Source organism: Hemitrygon akajei, chromosome 17 (assembly GCF_048418815.1).
Source record: "Hemitrygon akajei chromosome 17, sHemAka1.3, whole genome shotgun sequence".
Classification (NCBI taxonomy): domain Eukaryota; kingdom Metazoa; phylum Chordata; class Chondrichthyes; order Myliobatiformes; family Dasyatidae; genus Hemitrygon; species Hemitrygon akajei.
In genome coordinates, this window is record NC_133140.1 from 31,562,040 (window position 1) to 31,579,075 (window position 17,036).

A 17,036-nucleotide genomic window follows, 5' to 3' on the forward strand; every position below is an offset into this window, starting at 1 on the left:
TTTAAAATAATAATGCTCATTTTGCATAAAAACGAGAATTTCAGTTAATTACCAAAGTTGCGCATAAACCTACGCGACCTCCGTTTTGATGTCTCTTGGTTTCCTTCCATTTTTTCGGTTGTGCATTCTAACCAGGATGTCCATCGAGTTTTCATTTCAGGCTTTTCTGAATTTGGTTAATGGTATTGCAGTTCATGTCTTTTGCCACTAGCACATTATTGTAGCTCTGCAAGTCATGTATGCTTGTGTACTGCTGATAGTGAGTCTTTCATTGCGTGTTTCTCATTAAAACCACGAATTAAGTAATATTATTTTTCTGGCAGAATGTGTGTTTGCAGTTTACATTTTTCGATGATGTTGCCTCCTGGGTGCTGGGATCCAAGTGTTTGAAAGCTGAAATTAAGCAAATAACATGAGGAAGACTTGGCCAGACAGGAACTTGCTCCAAGGAGGGGACAATACGAAACATTGCTGTTCATGTCCGAGTGAAAATCTATCAACTTGAAGTGGTAAGACGATTTCTCTCTCAGCCGATGGAGCCGAGCCTATCATCCCTGTCCAATGGTATCAAACAGCCGCATTAATTTTGCAGTCCAATACAGCTTCTTAATATCTCAGCAAAAGAATAAAGAACATTCAGTCGAGATGCTTATACTGTCACGAGAGGCTGGATAAACTTGGGTTGTGCTCACTGGGGCGTCGGAGGTGTGGGCTGATCCGATAGAGGTTGACAAGAATATCAGAGGCATAGATAGTGCTCAGAGAGTATTTGCTGCCCAAGTTTGAAAAGTGAAATAGAATTGAAGGTGAGAGGGGAGGGTTCAAAGGAGATATGAAAGGAAAGCTTTCAAAGTCGTCGATGCCGGGAATGCCCTCATTGCCAATGGTGATGGCGGTAAGTACAAGAGGGGCTTTTAATAAAAGCCTGGATAGGCACCTGGATATAAGGAAGATGAAGGGATATGGAAACAACTTAGGTGGGTGCGATTAGTGTTTGGGAGTTTTGGTTTGATTTTTAGCTGGGTTCGCACAGCATTGTGGGTTAGATGGTCTGTTCCTGTGCTGTTCGCTTATGGAAAGACATTGTTGAAAACATTTGGGATGCATGGTCCCTTCTGGCAATCCCCCACCTTGATATTTACGTCGGGTATTTGTCCTTAATCCCCTCGTTTAGTTTCCAATCACTCCCAGGTTCCGCTAACTACACACACCTGCTCTCCATCAGAAAATTCAGGATAAAGACCCTGTTATCACAACAAGGAGCTGCCAGTTCGTTGGTCGACTCTGGTGTGAGTAACCTCGTTTCATGGATCTTAGAACTGCCAGTTCTAAGTCTAGCATCGCTCGTGGATACCGATTCAACGCTCGCTACGTCAATAACGCCCCCCGACTTTGTCTACGCGCCCGTGTTCTGCACTTGGGTTCATCCACCACAGAACGAACTGGCCAAAATGAAGCCAGCGGACACGGACCACGTACAGCAGGCTCTCGCCGGTCAGGGCTATCTACAGCGCGCCCACGACCAACTACTTAGGGAGGTCATGCAAAACATTCGGACGCTGTCCACGAATGTACGGAAGGTCAGTGAGCAGGTGGACCGAGTTTCCGCTTCCCCTCCAAGAATCCGGACTACCCAAACCGCACAGATCGTGATGGCGTCGCCCCTGGGATCAGCACCACAGTCCCCTCGAGAGCCATACGTACCCGAGCCCGAACCCTGCACTGGCGACCTGGGGAAGTGCCGCGTCTTTCTGTTACAATGCTCTCTGGTCTTTGAGCTACAACCACGACTCCACACTTCAGATAAATCGAAGATTGCGTATATCACGGGGCTCTTACGGCGCGATGCCTTGGCTTGAGCAACCGCGATATGGGATAACAGACCAGATTTATGTTCCTCTTTCCCCTCCTTTGTTGCAGAAATGAGGAAGTTCTTCGAACAACCCATTCGCGGTAAGGACGCCGCTAAACGGTTGCTGACTCTTTGTCAGGGTTCGCGAAGCGTGGCAAGGTATTACATAGAGTTCCGAACATTAGCCGCAGAATCGGGGTGCAATAACGAGGCCCTACGGGAGGTGTTTCGACAGGACCTCGCAGATAAGATAAAGGATGAACTGGCAGCGAGGGACGACACCGACTGTCTGGACTTTCTGAGCTCGCTAGCCACTAGATTAGATAATCGACTTCAAGAGCGGCTGAGAGAAAGAAGCAGTCGCCTCGCTCCTCCGGGAAGCCCACGGTCAACCTTATCAGCCCCAGCCAGCCTCCCTTCCCCAGCCGCTCCAAATGGAGCTCCTGTGCCGACCGTCCCCTCACCCCGGAGGAGGAACCGATGCAGCTGGGATGGAACCAGTTCTCCCCGGCCGAACGACTTCGGCGGTGAAGAGCTAGGGATCGTTCCTATTGTGGCCAGCAAGGACATTTCCAAGATGCCTGCCTTCAGCGGCCAAAAGTGAGGGATCACCAGTGGAAAAGGAGTCTTTGATAGCCGGACGAGACTCCCTTCAGCCCCCAGACTCAAATGCAGATCCCGGCTACTGTGAATTACCAACGATAGTCTCAGTTTGGTGGATTCCAGTGCCGAAGGCAATCTGCTGGACGAAGACATATCCTTCCAGGCTGGAATACCTCCCCAGCCTCTAACTACCCCACTAGAGGCCCGGGCCCAGGACGGAAAACTTCTGGCTCGGGTGACCCATTGGACGCCGCCCCTGACCTTGATCTTTTCCGGCAACCATCGGGAGGAGGTATGATTCAGTTTCATTCGCTCACCTCAAGCCCCGGTAGTTCTAGGGTATCCATGGCTGATCCAACACAATCCTCACATCGACTGGTCCACCGAGAGGATAGCCAAGTGGCGCCAGTCTTGCCACCCCAACTGTCTGTGGTCAGCCCCATCTCCCAGGGAAGCTACCGCGACTCCGCCTGTCCCGGAACCCCTCAATTTGTCCCGAGTCCCCGAGGACCAATACCTGGGACTGGTATTTAGAAAACAACCGGCCCTTTCCCTGCCTCCGCACCGCCCATGGGATTGTATCATCGATCTTCTCCCCGTGGCATAGCTACCCCCCAGTCCCCTTTTTAACCTATCCCGACAGGAGAGAGAGGCCATGGAGAAGTACATCAGCGAATCCCTCGCGGCGGGCATTATCAGACCTTCATCTTCCCCGGTAGGCGCTGGATTCTTCTTTGTTGAAAAGAAGGACAGGTTTCTTCGTCCTTGTATTGATTACAGAAGCCTAAACAGTATTTCAGTTAAGAATAAGTACCCTTTGCCCTTCATTAGATCGGCTTTTGAACCACTGCATGGAGTCACCATTTTCTCAAAGCTGGACCTTCGTAACGCCGACCATCTAGCTAGGGTGAGGGAAGGGGATGAGTGGAAGACGGTCTTTAATACACACCTGGGCCACTCCGAATATTTCGTCATACCGTTTGGCCTGACCAGTGCTCCCGCCGTTTTTCAAGGTCTCATTAATGACGTACTGACGGACTTTATTAATCGTTTTGTATTTGTTTGCCTCGATGATATCCTGATATTTTCTAGCAGCACCCAAGAACACGTTCATCATGTCCGTCAAGAGCTCCAGAAGCTGCGGGAAAACCAATTATATGTAAAGGCGGAGAAATGTGAGTTCCACGTTCCTCTGGTCAGCTTCCTGGGTTCTACAACCGAGAGCGGGCACGTGAGAGCAGACTCCGAGAAGATCCGGGCAGTGGAATAATGGCCTAGGCCCACGACCTGCAAAAAATATCAACGATTCCTGGGGTATGCAAACTTCTACCGCCGATTTATCAGAGACTACAGTCGAGTTGTGGCCCCCCTTACCAGGCATACCTCGCTTACTATCCCCTTCTGTTGGGACTGCGAAACTGACTCGGCGTTCACCGAACTGAAGAGGCGTTTCACCACCGCTCCCATCTTAGTCCTTCGGACCCAGCCCGTCAAGTCATCGTCGAGGTGGATGCCTCTGAATCCGGGATAGGAGCATTCCTGTCCCAACGATCAAGTTTGGATCAAAAGCTTCACCCCTGCACCTTCCACTCTCGCCGACTTGTTCCTGCTGAGCGGAATTACGACGTGGGGTGTCGGGAACTCCTGGTGGTCAAACTAGCAGTGGAAGAATGGAGGCACTGGCTGTAGAGGGTAGAACAACCGTTTGTGGTATGGACTGATCATTAAAACCTGGGGTATATTCAGACCGCCAAACGTTTCAACTCCCTCCAGGCCCGTTGGGCGTTATTTTTTGGACGGTTCAAGTTTTCCCTCACATACCATCCAAGTCCAAGAACTGGAAGCCAGACGCGCTCTCGCGTGAATACGACTGCAAGGAGGACACTTACAGCCAAGGGACTATTCTCCCACAATCCTGCGTGGTTGCCATCCTCACTTGGGAGATGGAGACCAAGGTAAAAGAAACCCAACGGGATGACCCGGGCCCCGGCAATGGAGCCGGCTATCACCTGTATGTGCCCGTTTCCATCAGGTCTGCGGATCTCCAATAGGCACACGTCTCGGGTCCCCTGCCACCCCGGGATTGATCGGACACCAGCGCTCCTGAACAAACACTTTTAGTGGCTGTCCATGGAAGGGGATACCCTTTCCTATGTCTCGGCTTGTTCCATCTCTGCCCGGGGAAAACCTCTCATCGGCCACCTGCGGGGTTACTTCGTCTTCTACCTGTCCCTGGTCGTCTCTGGTCGCACATCGCTCTCGACTTCGTCACCAGTCTACACCGTTCATATGGGAACACCACCGTACTCACCGTGGTAGACCGTTTCTCCAAGGCGGTGCTCTTCGTAGCCCTCCCTAAACTCACTTCCTCTCAAGAAACAGCAGATCTTCTCGTCCGCCACGTCTTCCGCCTCTACGTAGACATCGTCTCCGATCGAGGACCCAGTTCATCTCACAGGTATGGAAGGCCTTCTGTCAAGCCTTAGGTGCATCGGTTTGCCTGCCATCCGGATTCCACCCCCAGACGAACGGGCAGACGGAACGGGTCAACCAAGACCTGTAGGTGACTATACGTTGCGTACCGGAAAATAACCCGTCGACCTGGGACGACCATTTCCCGTGGGGTGAGTACGCCCACAACTCTCCGGTGATCTCTGCCATTGGAAGGTCCCTGGGGTACCAACCCCCGCTGATCCCCGCGCAAGAAAAGGAGATAGGAGTACCGTCGGTTCAGGACCATATCGATCGGTGCCTTAAGGTTTGGGAGGAGACAACCCCGCCTCTACTCAGATCAGCAAAACGCAATAAGAAGACAGCCGCCCGACACCAAACTCCGGCGCCTGAGTACCAACCGGTGCAGATGGTGTGGCTTTCATCCAAGGACATCCCGCTCAAGAACTGGCATAGGAAACTGGCCCCTCGCTTCCTGGGACCATTCAAGGTCTAAAGTGTTATAATTCCCGCAGCAGTGCGCCTTGAACTGCCAGGATCCATGCAAGTACACCTGACTTTTCATGTTTCCCATTTAAAGCCCCTTGAGTCCCTTACCTGAGACTCCCCCATCTGCCCGTATCATCGATACCTATATGGCATATACCGTCCGAAGACTACTGGATGTGCACAGTAGGGGCAGAGGTTCCCAATAACAGGGAGATATGGAAGGGTACGGTCCAGAAGAGCGTTGCCGTGTCTCCCGTTCATCCTAGACGCTTCCCTCATCCAGGACTTTCATTGGGGCCATACAGACAGGCCTGAAGGATCGTCTGTAGGCTCCCGTTGAATGAGGGACTCTGTCATGGTCTCTTCTGGGAATCCCCCACCTTGCTATTTACATCAGGAATTTGGCCTCAATTCCTTCGTTTAGCTTCCAATCATTCCCAGGTTCCACTAACTACACACACACCTGCTTTCCATCAGAAAGTGTGGGTTCAAGACCTGTGATCACAACAAGGAGCTGCCATTTCGTTGATCGACTCCGGTGTGAGTAACCACGTTTCATGGTTCTCAGGGTTGCCAGTTCTAAGTCTGGCATCGTTCCTGGATACTGATTCCACTCTCGCTACGTCAATAACGCCTCCCGACTCTGACTCCGCGCCAATTTTCTGCACTTGGGTTCGTTCACCGCCACGCTCGTATACATGGGAATATGTTTTCAATGAAGGTAGAGACATTTAAAGGCGCGACGTTTCAATGGACTATCCCGTGGAGTGGACTGAAGTGTTTCACAAATTAGAAAATCGATATTCACAGTTAGTCCGTAGACCTAACGAGAGCTGTGCTTACTAGTTGGAAACCTCTTGATTGTTTTTTGGCATTATCAGAAATAGTAAGGCATATGAATCCATAAATAGATAAATTGAATACTTAAAAAACACAGATGTGCTGATACCTTTCTATGCTTTTCCACGCCAGTTAACAATAAACAAAATCTATGCCGGTGAAAATACAGAGATACAGGGACTACCTTCAAAGCATTTACGATCAATGATGCATGTGCAGTCTTATTTAATTGTCGTCTAAGAGCAACCACGACTATCTCACAAGTGCTCAAACGAGGCAAGTTTTTCAGCCAGCTTCTTTTTAAGCGCTCAGTAATCGGTCCAAGTTACCGTTCCATTCCTACACGCCATGAGTATGGTCTAATGAAGAACAGACAGTGATTCAGGGAGAATAAATCACAGTACTGTCATCTTTGATACTTATGTATCGAGGAAAGGAACATTCTAATTTCAGGATCCCCCGGCTCGGCAGAAAGCTTATCTACTGCAGCCGGTGTATTCTGACGCAGTGACATTTCTAGATTAGACAGCTTAAATGACCTGAAGGTTAAAGAAGAGTTGTCTCTCCTTTGAACTTTCGCTTACAATTCATACGGATCCGCAGCAGGATAAGTTAGACAATGTTGCTGTCCGCTTCCGGCCGAACACAACTTCCTCACCCCACCTCGATGACATCCAGCTGGATGCAATGGACAAACTATATGTTACATTGAACTATTTAAATTGCGAGGGGACAGAAGATGGAATTCAATGTGGCGACAAAATGTCTATGAAAGCAGCTTAACATCCCCAACGTCTCGTCGGAATTCCGGATGCGTAACTGGGTAAAATTTTGTGGGGTTCGGCCCGGTAATCAGATCTTGACTCTGTAAGTAGGAAACACATGGAAGCCTGGCATTGATTCATCCACTCCCAAATAAATTCCTCAACAACCGAACCTTATTTACATCCAGTGGGATCCAAAGGACAAAATATGTGTTACAATGAACAACTTCACCCTCGAAGCAACTACACAATTTCATTTCTGGGAAGGCAGGAAATGCAATTCAATGATGGCGAAAACTAGTCAATGAAAACAGCATAACGTACCCGCCGATTCATGGCGATTTCTGATGCATAGCTGCTCAAAATGTCGAGGCGATCGGCATGGTAATCAGAGTCCAGACTCCTTTCGCTGGAAGCTCAGCATAGTTAACCGACAAACACGATGCTTTGAAGAATATTCAGTATTGTCAGTTTAGCATCGGGTAACGATGCTGCCAGGTCAGGCAAATGGTGTGTGATAGTTATTCGATGGGTATTTTTTTGTCTCCTATGGTCTCCCTTTTACTTTGTGGGAATTTAAGAGATGTTTGATATAGCAGCATTAACCCCAGTTCCGCTCGTGCTGATTGGATTCAAAATGGAGCCCCGGAACTGCAGTCAATCAGCTGAGGTGTCCTCGATGCACCCTTTTATAGATTTTGTCGCAATACATCCTGAATATCTATGTTACCCTAATCATTAAACTGAATAACGTACAGTTTCACCTCCAAGCTCTCCCTTTATTGTGATCAGCATCCTATATCCAAACTCTTTTTCAGTCAAAGACAACACTTGTTTTTTGTTTCTCGCCGAGTTCTTCGTGCAAACTGTCCAGACCAGCGAGTGAGGAATCTGAGTACTGCGGGAATGACTTTGTAAAAAAGAATACAGACTGAACTCTATCACTAGAATAAATTTGTGGTTTTCATATTATTATGCTTTATTTCATAAAATATATACAACCTCCAAATGATCAAGCATTTAAATTAGATAAAAATTACTGAAAACATAGGCCATATTTAAATTAGATAAAAATTACTGAAAACATAGGCCACATATGCTGCTCGACATATGTCGCTTCCCTTGTGCAGTTCCATGAATGCTCAGAATCCAAAATCACACATTGTACATTGTTCATCAACTTCTTTTCGGTTTTGTTTTCCATACATTAAACAGTAGTTCGTTAGTTGGAATTTTACAAACAGACCCTAAAGGCAATTATTAGAGAATGAAAATTATGCAACACCTACCTAACCCGACACGGCTTAAGTTCTTCTTGCTGTAAGAGCGCCATTTTCTGGAAATGTTGCTGTAATGATGATTATAAGATCAACGGGAAGCGTGGCTATCAAAATCCAGTTTGGAGTTCTAGAACGTCCTTGCAGGAGCAGCTGGTGTTCGAAAGAGACAGGGAGATGAGCTAAAATATAATCAAGAGAACGCAGAGGACGTGAAGCGGAGTGTTGGGTTTGCGGTGAGAAAACTGCGGGATGATAATTCACCGATGGTACATGGTTGAAACGGAACAAAATTGCGAAGCTACATTGGAATGGAGGGATATATTATTATTGTCCAATTTAAGGTCAACGTGCAGTTGCTATCATAGTATGCAAGCAGTATACAACCATGAGATTTGTTTTCCAGCAAGCAGCCTGGTAAGAAAGAAACACCATTCAAATTGTTCAAAGAAAATATCAAACATCCAACGAGAGCATAACAACAGATCGTGCAGACGGCAACATCAACGAATAACACACCGAATAGTAAACATCAAAGCAGACTCTTTGAAGCACTCTCGGAATGTTCGGTGCCGTTCAGCGCAGTGTAAAATTTCGCTGCAGGCCGCAGAACCAATTCATGTCGAACTGATCCATCAAAACCGTTCAAAGTAGCAATAACAATGGCATAACTAGGAAAAACATATAACTTGAACTCAGGAGTCCTCCGAAAACGGAACCAAATCCAGTCAATTAATTTAATTAATATTTAAATACGGTACGGCCACTGATATGCTATTATCACTTCACAGCTTCGTTGAAAGACAAAGCCTTTTAAACAAAGCACCAGGTTACTGCAGAACACCGTATATAGGCACAACAGTTACCATCAAATGCCTTCTGAAAGATCCGTGCCTTCAGCAGTCCACTTACACAATTAATTCGATTGGTATCAAAGAACAATTTTCAATTTTTGAAATAATGTTCAAACAATGCAATTCATTTATTTTAAATTTATTTTCCGAAGGGGCTAAAACAAATACTTTGGTCGGATGTCAGAATGAAGACCCAGTAGGTGAAGCGATTCGACTTATTTAAGAGCGGGATATTAGCATATTAAATATATTATGAATCTATTTAATTCCATAACACTTTGGAACGTAGTAGGGAAAATAGGATTCATTTTTCCTATCCAATCCTTATTTTCAAGTATAGCTCTAAGATTTATTCGAATGTTCCCGTTGAATCTGCTTCCTCTAACCTTTCAAGTTTCCACATCAGTTGTTGTGGTGGCGTGTTGGGGAGGAAGCATTAAGAAGAGGGACGCCTCACGTCTTAATAAGCTGGTAAGGAAGGCGGGCTCTGTCGTGGGCAAAGTACTGGAGAGTTTAACATCGGTAGCAGAGCGAAGGGCGCTGAGTAGGCTACGGTCAATTATGGATAACTCTGAACATCCTCTACATAGCACCATCCAGAGACAGAGAAGCAGTTTCAGCGACAGGTTACTATCGATGCAATGCTCCTCAGACAGGATGAAGAGGTCAATACTCCCCAATGCCATTAGGCTTTACAATTCTACCGCCAGGACTTAAGAACTTTTAAAAGCTATTATTAATGCTTTTTGGGATAGTGATTTAGATGCATATCATATTTTTTTACTGAGTTAAGTATTGTATGTAATGAGTTTTGCTACAACAAGTGTATGGGACATTGGAAAAAAAGTTGAATTTCCCCATGGGGATGAATAAAGTATCTATCTATCTATCTATCTATAAGCGCTTGCATTGGAAGGTCAATGGTAACATTTGCTAATGGAAGTTAAGTTGTTCATCCTTTTCGCATGGTGAACAATTAAATACAAATCTAAGATAGCGAGGAACTACTAAATATCAGTTTACGAGAGTCGCAGTGTACTAGAAAATGGGGAAGTACAGTAAGTGCACAAATCAATTCGTAATATATGTTCCACGTGAGCTGACAGACAGCACGCAAGGTACAACTGTAACGAAGTCTTGTTTTGTTGAAATGGTCTTGTAATATTACACAGAGTTTTAACCACGATCAGCAACAAAGATCCACGCCGAAGTGCATAACCGGAATAAGCGAAAGTCACGGGCGATATCTTTTGAAGAGAAACAGTTGACATTCCACATTGAAGACCCCTCCCCAGAAATCAACCTAAGCGTTAACTACTTCTCTTCGCAATGATGATTCCTGATGTACTAGGATTTTGTATGTTTTATTTGTTTTATTTCTCTTAGCTGTTATTCACTTTCCCACCTGGTTTCTCTTGATAAGATAACGTGTTTCGTTATTCACTTTGCCTATTTTAACGCATTATGTTCTAAATCTCCGTAACGATATCTGGTTCGTCGGACCATAAGATATAGGAGCAGAAGTAGGCCATTCGGCTCATCGAGTCTGCTCCGCCATTCAGCCATGGGCTGATCCAATTCTTCTAGTCATCCCCACTGCCATGCCTTCTCTCCATGCCCTTTGATGCCCTGGCTAATCAAGAACGTATCTATATCTGTTTTAAATACACCCGATGACTTGGCGTGCAGAAGCACTCACGGCAACAAACTCCACATATTTCCCACCCTTTGACTAAAGTAATCTCTCCTCCTCTCTGTTCTAATTGGACTTCCTTCACTCCTGAAGTTGTGCCCTGTTTTCTTAGATTCCCCTAGCTTGGGAAATAACTTCACCATATCTAATCTGTTTAGGCCTTTTAACATTCGGAATGTTTCTATAAGATCCTGCATTCTCCTGAACTCCAGAGAATATAGCCCAGGAGCTGCCAGACTTCCTTCATAAGGTAACCCCTTCATTCCCGGAATCATTCTCGTGAATCTTCTCTGAACCCTCTCCAATGTCAGTACATCCGTTCTAAAATAAGGAACCCAAAACTCCACACAATACTACAGGTAGGTCTCACGAGTACCTTATAGAGCCTCAACATCAGATCACTGCTCTTATATTCTATTCCTCTAGAAATGAATGTCAACATTGCATTCGCGTTCTTCATCACCGACTCAACCTGAAGGTTAACCTTCAGGTATCCTGCCCAATGGCTCCCAGGTTCATCTGCATCCCTGCATTTTCGATTCTCTCTCCATCTAAATAATAGTCTTCCTGTTTATTTCTTTCACGAAAGTGCATGACCATCCACTTTCCAACTTTATATTTCATTTACCATTTCTTTGCAGATTCCCGTGAACTATCTAAGTCTGTCTGCGGGCTCTCTGTTTCCTCAACATTACTCGCTCCTCCATCTATCTTTGTATCATCAGCAAATTTAGCCACTAGTCCATTAATCCAATTGACATGCATCTTTAAAAGCAGCTGTCCTTGTGGAGCTTCAGAGGTAGCCAGCAGCAAACCAGAATAGGATCTCTTTATTCTTCCTCTGTTTTCTGTCGAACAGCCAGTGTTCCACTCATAATAAGAAGCAATCTAAGTGCAAAGGAAGCGACTGCAACTTTTCAATTCACCAAGATAACGTAGTCATGCATCACTGATTTCATTATAGTAGAGCTCCATTCAATCTTCTACCAGCTTTCGTGACTTTTCCAGAAATGTGGGGCTGCTTCTTACAGAAATAACTAAGTTGCTGAAGTCTTCATGATTAAACTTTTGCTATTGCTTTATTACTCCGAAATGTTATGCCGTTATGTGAGATGAAATAAAGACCATTTTATTATTTACTGTAACCAGTACGTCTATTTGCTCTGTGTAATTTAAGTGATATACCAGCAAAACCAATTAAATCAACAGAGGCCCGGACTGCGGCGTTAGTTAAGCGGTACTTAGCATCAGGACTTGACATTTGCTCCAATATCCTTAACTTAGTTAATGCGATGGTAAGGGACACAGTTTTTGTTTGGTCACGCCAATGATTTCAATAATCGGACGCATTCAGAAGAGGTGGAACATCGAATGATGCCCGCGCAATATATATATATATATATATAGAAACGTAAGGGATAGGACGTGAGAAGAAGAAAAGATATGCCCAGAAATGTGAACCCCCATCCTATTCATAGGATTGTTATCAGCGGTTCTTTGAAAATCTATAGAAACCATAGCAACTTCCAGCCTGACATGGTTGAGATCCCACCTCCAGTATGATGTATGGACAGTGTCATTGTGCACAGACAAAATGCTATTACAACCATTTCTTAACCTTCTCTGTGATTTGATTTTCCAAATCAAATTAAGTTCATGATAACTGACATCTGTATCAGTTAGCTGCATTAATTATGTTTTTCTAACAGGCTGACAAGCACCGGCTGAGCACACCACTGCCTGAGCTTCACTAAACCTCAGCGAGAGGAAACCATTTCGCAAAGATCGACAGCCGCAGGAGCGCGTCATCAATTCCCAGTGAAAACGCAGAGATTAGCCTGAATGTGATTTAGATTTGCATTAGAGATATACCACGGTAACATGCCCTTCCGATGCAACTAATCCATGCCGCTCAGTCACACACACGTGACCAATTAACCCTCGAACCCCTACATCGTTGGAATGAGATAAAGCCGAAATATCCCGGACACACACACACACAAACACACACACACACACACACACACACACACACACACACACACACACACACACACACACACACACAATCTCATTGGAAGATAATTTCACCAAATTGAGCTTGCATTGACACTGTAACGAAATATAAAGCGCGTCATAGCTAATACTCTTTCAGCGAAAGGTAGCCTATCATTATATACAACTTAACATCCTAGTACAAAGATTTTTTTCCATCTGGGTAGGTTACAAGCTGAAAACATGAGCATCGATTTCTCTAGCTGTTGGTAATTTCTCCACCATTCCGCTCACTCTTTTTCCATTCCTCATTCCGATTCTCTTTCACATCTTCTCTTCTCCTCAAATGCCCATCGCCTCCCCTTAGTGCTCCTCCTCCTTCAATGTCGTCCAGGGTGCACTGTCCGCTCGTATCAGATTCCTTCTTAATGTCTTACCGCGGAGAACTGAACTAGCTGAAATACCGAATTGCGACAAACCTGTAATCAGAAAGCCTGAATAAACAAAGTGCCCGAGTTCATTCTATCAGTTATGCGCTGTACATGATAACAATGTCCATGTGCATTTGGAGCTGTGTTGGCAGGTGCGGCTGAGCAAACATCTTTGAGCTCCATAAATGAAAAGGATGTGGCAATCAGACAGAGATAATACAAATGCGCTTGTGTTACGAGTTATCCAAATATTTATACCATAACTGCTACCTCAAGGATTTCTCTACTCACCTAACTTAATTTTGTTAAAGTTCTTTTTAAGTAAAGAAATGAATGACTATAATGAAAACGAAAAGGGAAATCTTGAAGGAACGTTGACATAAAATTAGTATAAAGCAGTAGCAATGTAAATTTCAGAACTTATGAGTACATCTCTAATTTATTTTACAATTGTTTGATTCAATTAGTCACTAGATGCTTGACGGACCACTGGCCCTGAACTACTTTCAGAGACTAAAGGAAATGGAGATGAGAAACTGACTTACGCCGCTCTGCAGTCTCCCAATTCCAACAATACCTCAGCATCCAAACAACAAAACAAGAATGCATTGTACGCAGATGTAAGTACATAATAGAAGCCATGAAGCTGCAGTCCAGAGCTATGGACTGTCAATGTGTGCAGACGGAAGGCATTGTTCCGTTTCTTTTTTTTTGCATTCAGACAAAGATTGATCGTAGATATCGCATGTGTAAGGTTGGAAAGTTAGTAGTCATTTTGATTTTCAAAGTTTTTCGGATTTATTCGAGGCAATTATGACTAAAAAAATCAAAGACTGAAAATTAATAATAGGAATTGTAATAAGCTATTCCTTGCCTCACTAATGCCTGGCCATTCACTGTTGTAATGTCTAATAAGCTCAGTCTTCTGTTCTATTCCTCAGTCCTCGATCTTTCCAATAAATCAAAACTTACTTCTTAAAATCAAGATAAAATCGGCAGATGCTGGAAATCCAATCAACAGGTATTTACTCCCGCTTAAATAGGTCCCAATAATTTTGGCTCTACAGATCTCAGATGATAAATATAAAAATCCAGAGATTCGGCATCAACGGCGAGATAATTTTTTTTTAGGCAGGGAAAATCCACCGCATAAAAAGCTATTTTGCACACTTAAGTCAACGTTCAACCGAGGGAAATAGAAAGCGCACGATTCTGTTGAACATTCGCAACTTGTCCTCCTGATAGCACTCCTCTGCTTCAATTTTGATAAGTAAAAGTCGTATGATGAAAGTTTACCTAAACGGTTTTTTCAGCTAATTACTACTCTTGGTTTTCATATTCTTTCACGACTGAATGCACATAATTAGCTGTAAAATACAACTCCAGTATCACATGGTAGTAACAGAAATCTCAGCGCAGCAAATAGGCAAGAAAATCCATCCTTACCTATGTCCCTGACGCTCCTTCTCTCTCTAACCACCTTCACGCCTTCACCCCAAAAGCCCACGCAGCACTAGCTTACAGACCCACGAGGAAGAATAACATCTATCCCAATTGGTTAACAAATGAACACAATTCTCGTTATCAGTAATTATAACACAAACAAGCTGCGGGAGAAAACAATCTCTCACCAGTTAACATAACAAAGAAGCCATTTTATTAGCCTTAGCTGTAACATAAAAGAAGAAACCCCTTACAAGTGTATTTGCAAAAACCAAAATCTCAGGCGAGAAATAGAATATGCAATTAGGAGATCAGGAATGATGTGAATATTACCTTTTGCACGGTTATATCTGCGTGATAGAAAGACAAATTTAGTAAGTTTGTTCAAAAGACTCTGTGAGTTGAGAGTATGATCTAACTGATTCCGGCTGAGAATATTAAGTGGTAGTTTCCTTCGGCCAGAGGCAATTCCTTGTCGTGATAAGAGTCAGTACTCAGCGGTTTTTTCACTGAGTGGCTGGTACATCTTTCTAATTTTTACATCCTAATATTGGACATGTGTATTCATTGGAAACTTCCGAGACTGATATCATTATATTTCATACCAGTTTAGAATCGAAGCATCTGAACTGTATAGGAAAGTGAGAGAAGATCTAGCATAATTTTGAAGTTGGTCACTTTTATAAATAGCAAATCATATTTATGTTTCAAATATTCATAAATGATATTTGGGTACATCCATTGTTCAATACCCTGCTCTTTTGCTTAATTATTTGCGCAGTTTTACTCCTGTAACTACATTTGCACTTAAAGCTGGAATTCTCTCTGCAAGTGTCTTTGTTTCATTACTTAATCTAAGTTTGCTGGTTGATCTCTCCGGTTTTCATCAAGTACCTAGTCACTTCTCCTCATATATGGTTCGGATTGTGCTTTTTAATATTCTATTAATGCACCTTGTGATTCTTATGAAAGTAAAAAGTCATTTTATCTAGTTTGCCAATGGAATCTGTTGAGAGAGTTTTCGAGCGACAGTTCAGAAACAGAAACCGTGTTATTTCGAAGCTGTGATCAAACTATTTGCAAAGACTTCGTAAAAAGAAATTCTCATTTTTCCCAAATAAAACAAACTCACTGTAAAGAACCAAATCACAAACAAGAAAACGTCTGTAGCGGCTGGAGCTCCAAGCAACACACATACACATTGCTGGAGTTATGCAGCAGGCCAGAAGCACCAGTCCTGCCGAAGGGTCTCGGCCTGAAACATCGACTGTACTTTTCTCCACAGATGCTGCCTGGCCCACTGAGTTCCTCTGGCATTGTTTGTGTTGCACTGTAAAGAACAACTATGTTAGATAATCTGTTCGCTCCATACGTCCCATCATCGCCTTAAAACCCGTGTTATACTGCGTCTCTTGCAGTATTTATATGTTCAGGACTGAATTATTCTTTAAAATGCTCTACGTTCTTGTCTCACGGTCTCTATATATTTATATATGTTTTATAGTTTCGTCTTTTTTTTCCACCAGATCTAGAAAACAGCAATAAACCCCTGATTCTTGGGTGTATATTGGGCGGAATGGCAATTGTAATTCTGAGTATAATTTTGATAAGAATCGGAGTTAAAGCAAAACGTGGTAACAACATGAATGGTTTGACAAGCATTTCCACTTATTACCTCTACAGATTGAAACGAGAAATGATAATGAGAGAATCAAGATTTCCAAGGCATTATCGGATTCACATTCGACAATACTGATTATAAATAACAGGATAATTTTACATTCCCGTTCAAGTTAACCAATCCTCCCTTTCACCTATGATTTTCAGATACCTGGGGTTTTAAGACTGTGATTTCCTGCGGCGATTTTACACAAGTAATAATACTCTCACTGTTATATTTTCGTTCATTTGAGATATAACATGACTGATGTTATGCTACCGCGCTCTAAACTTTCAATGAAAATCTAGATCGACCACATTCATGAAAGGTCATGCTCAACACATTACATGGCCACAATGTGCGCCTCACTATTTTGAGTAGCTGTGAGGAATATCAAATTTCGGAAAAAAAAATGTTTACAATCCAACGAACAAATTCAATTTTTCTGACATTGCCGCTATTATTTAAGGATGTCATGGTCCCGTCTGGCAATTCCCCATCATGTTATTACCTCCTTACTTGGGCCTTAAATGCCCTCGTCTGATTTCCAATCATTCCGTGTTCCAGTAATTACAAGCACACATTGTTCTCATTAGCGAAGATTGGATAAAACTCGGGCGTTAAAGCTATCTTTGCCAGTTCGTTGGTCGACTCTAGAGTGAGTAAAGCTTGTTCCCTGATTCC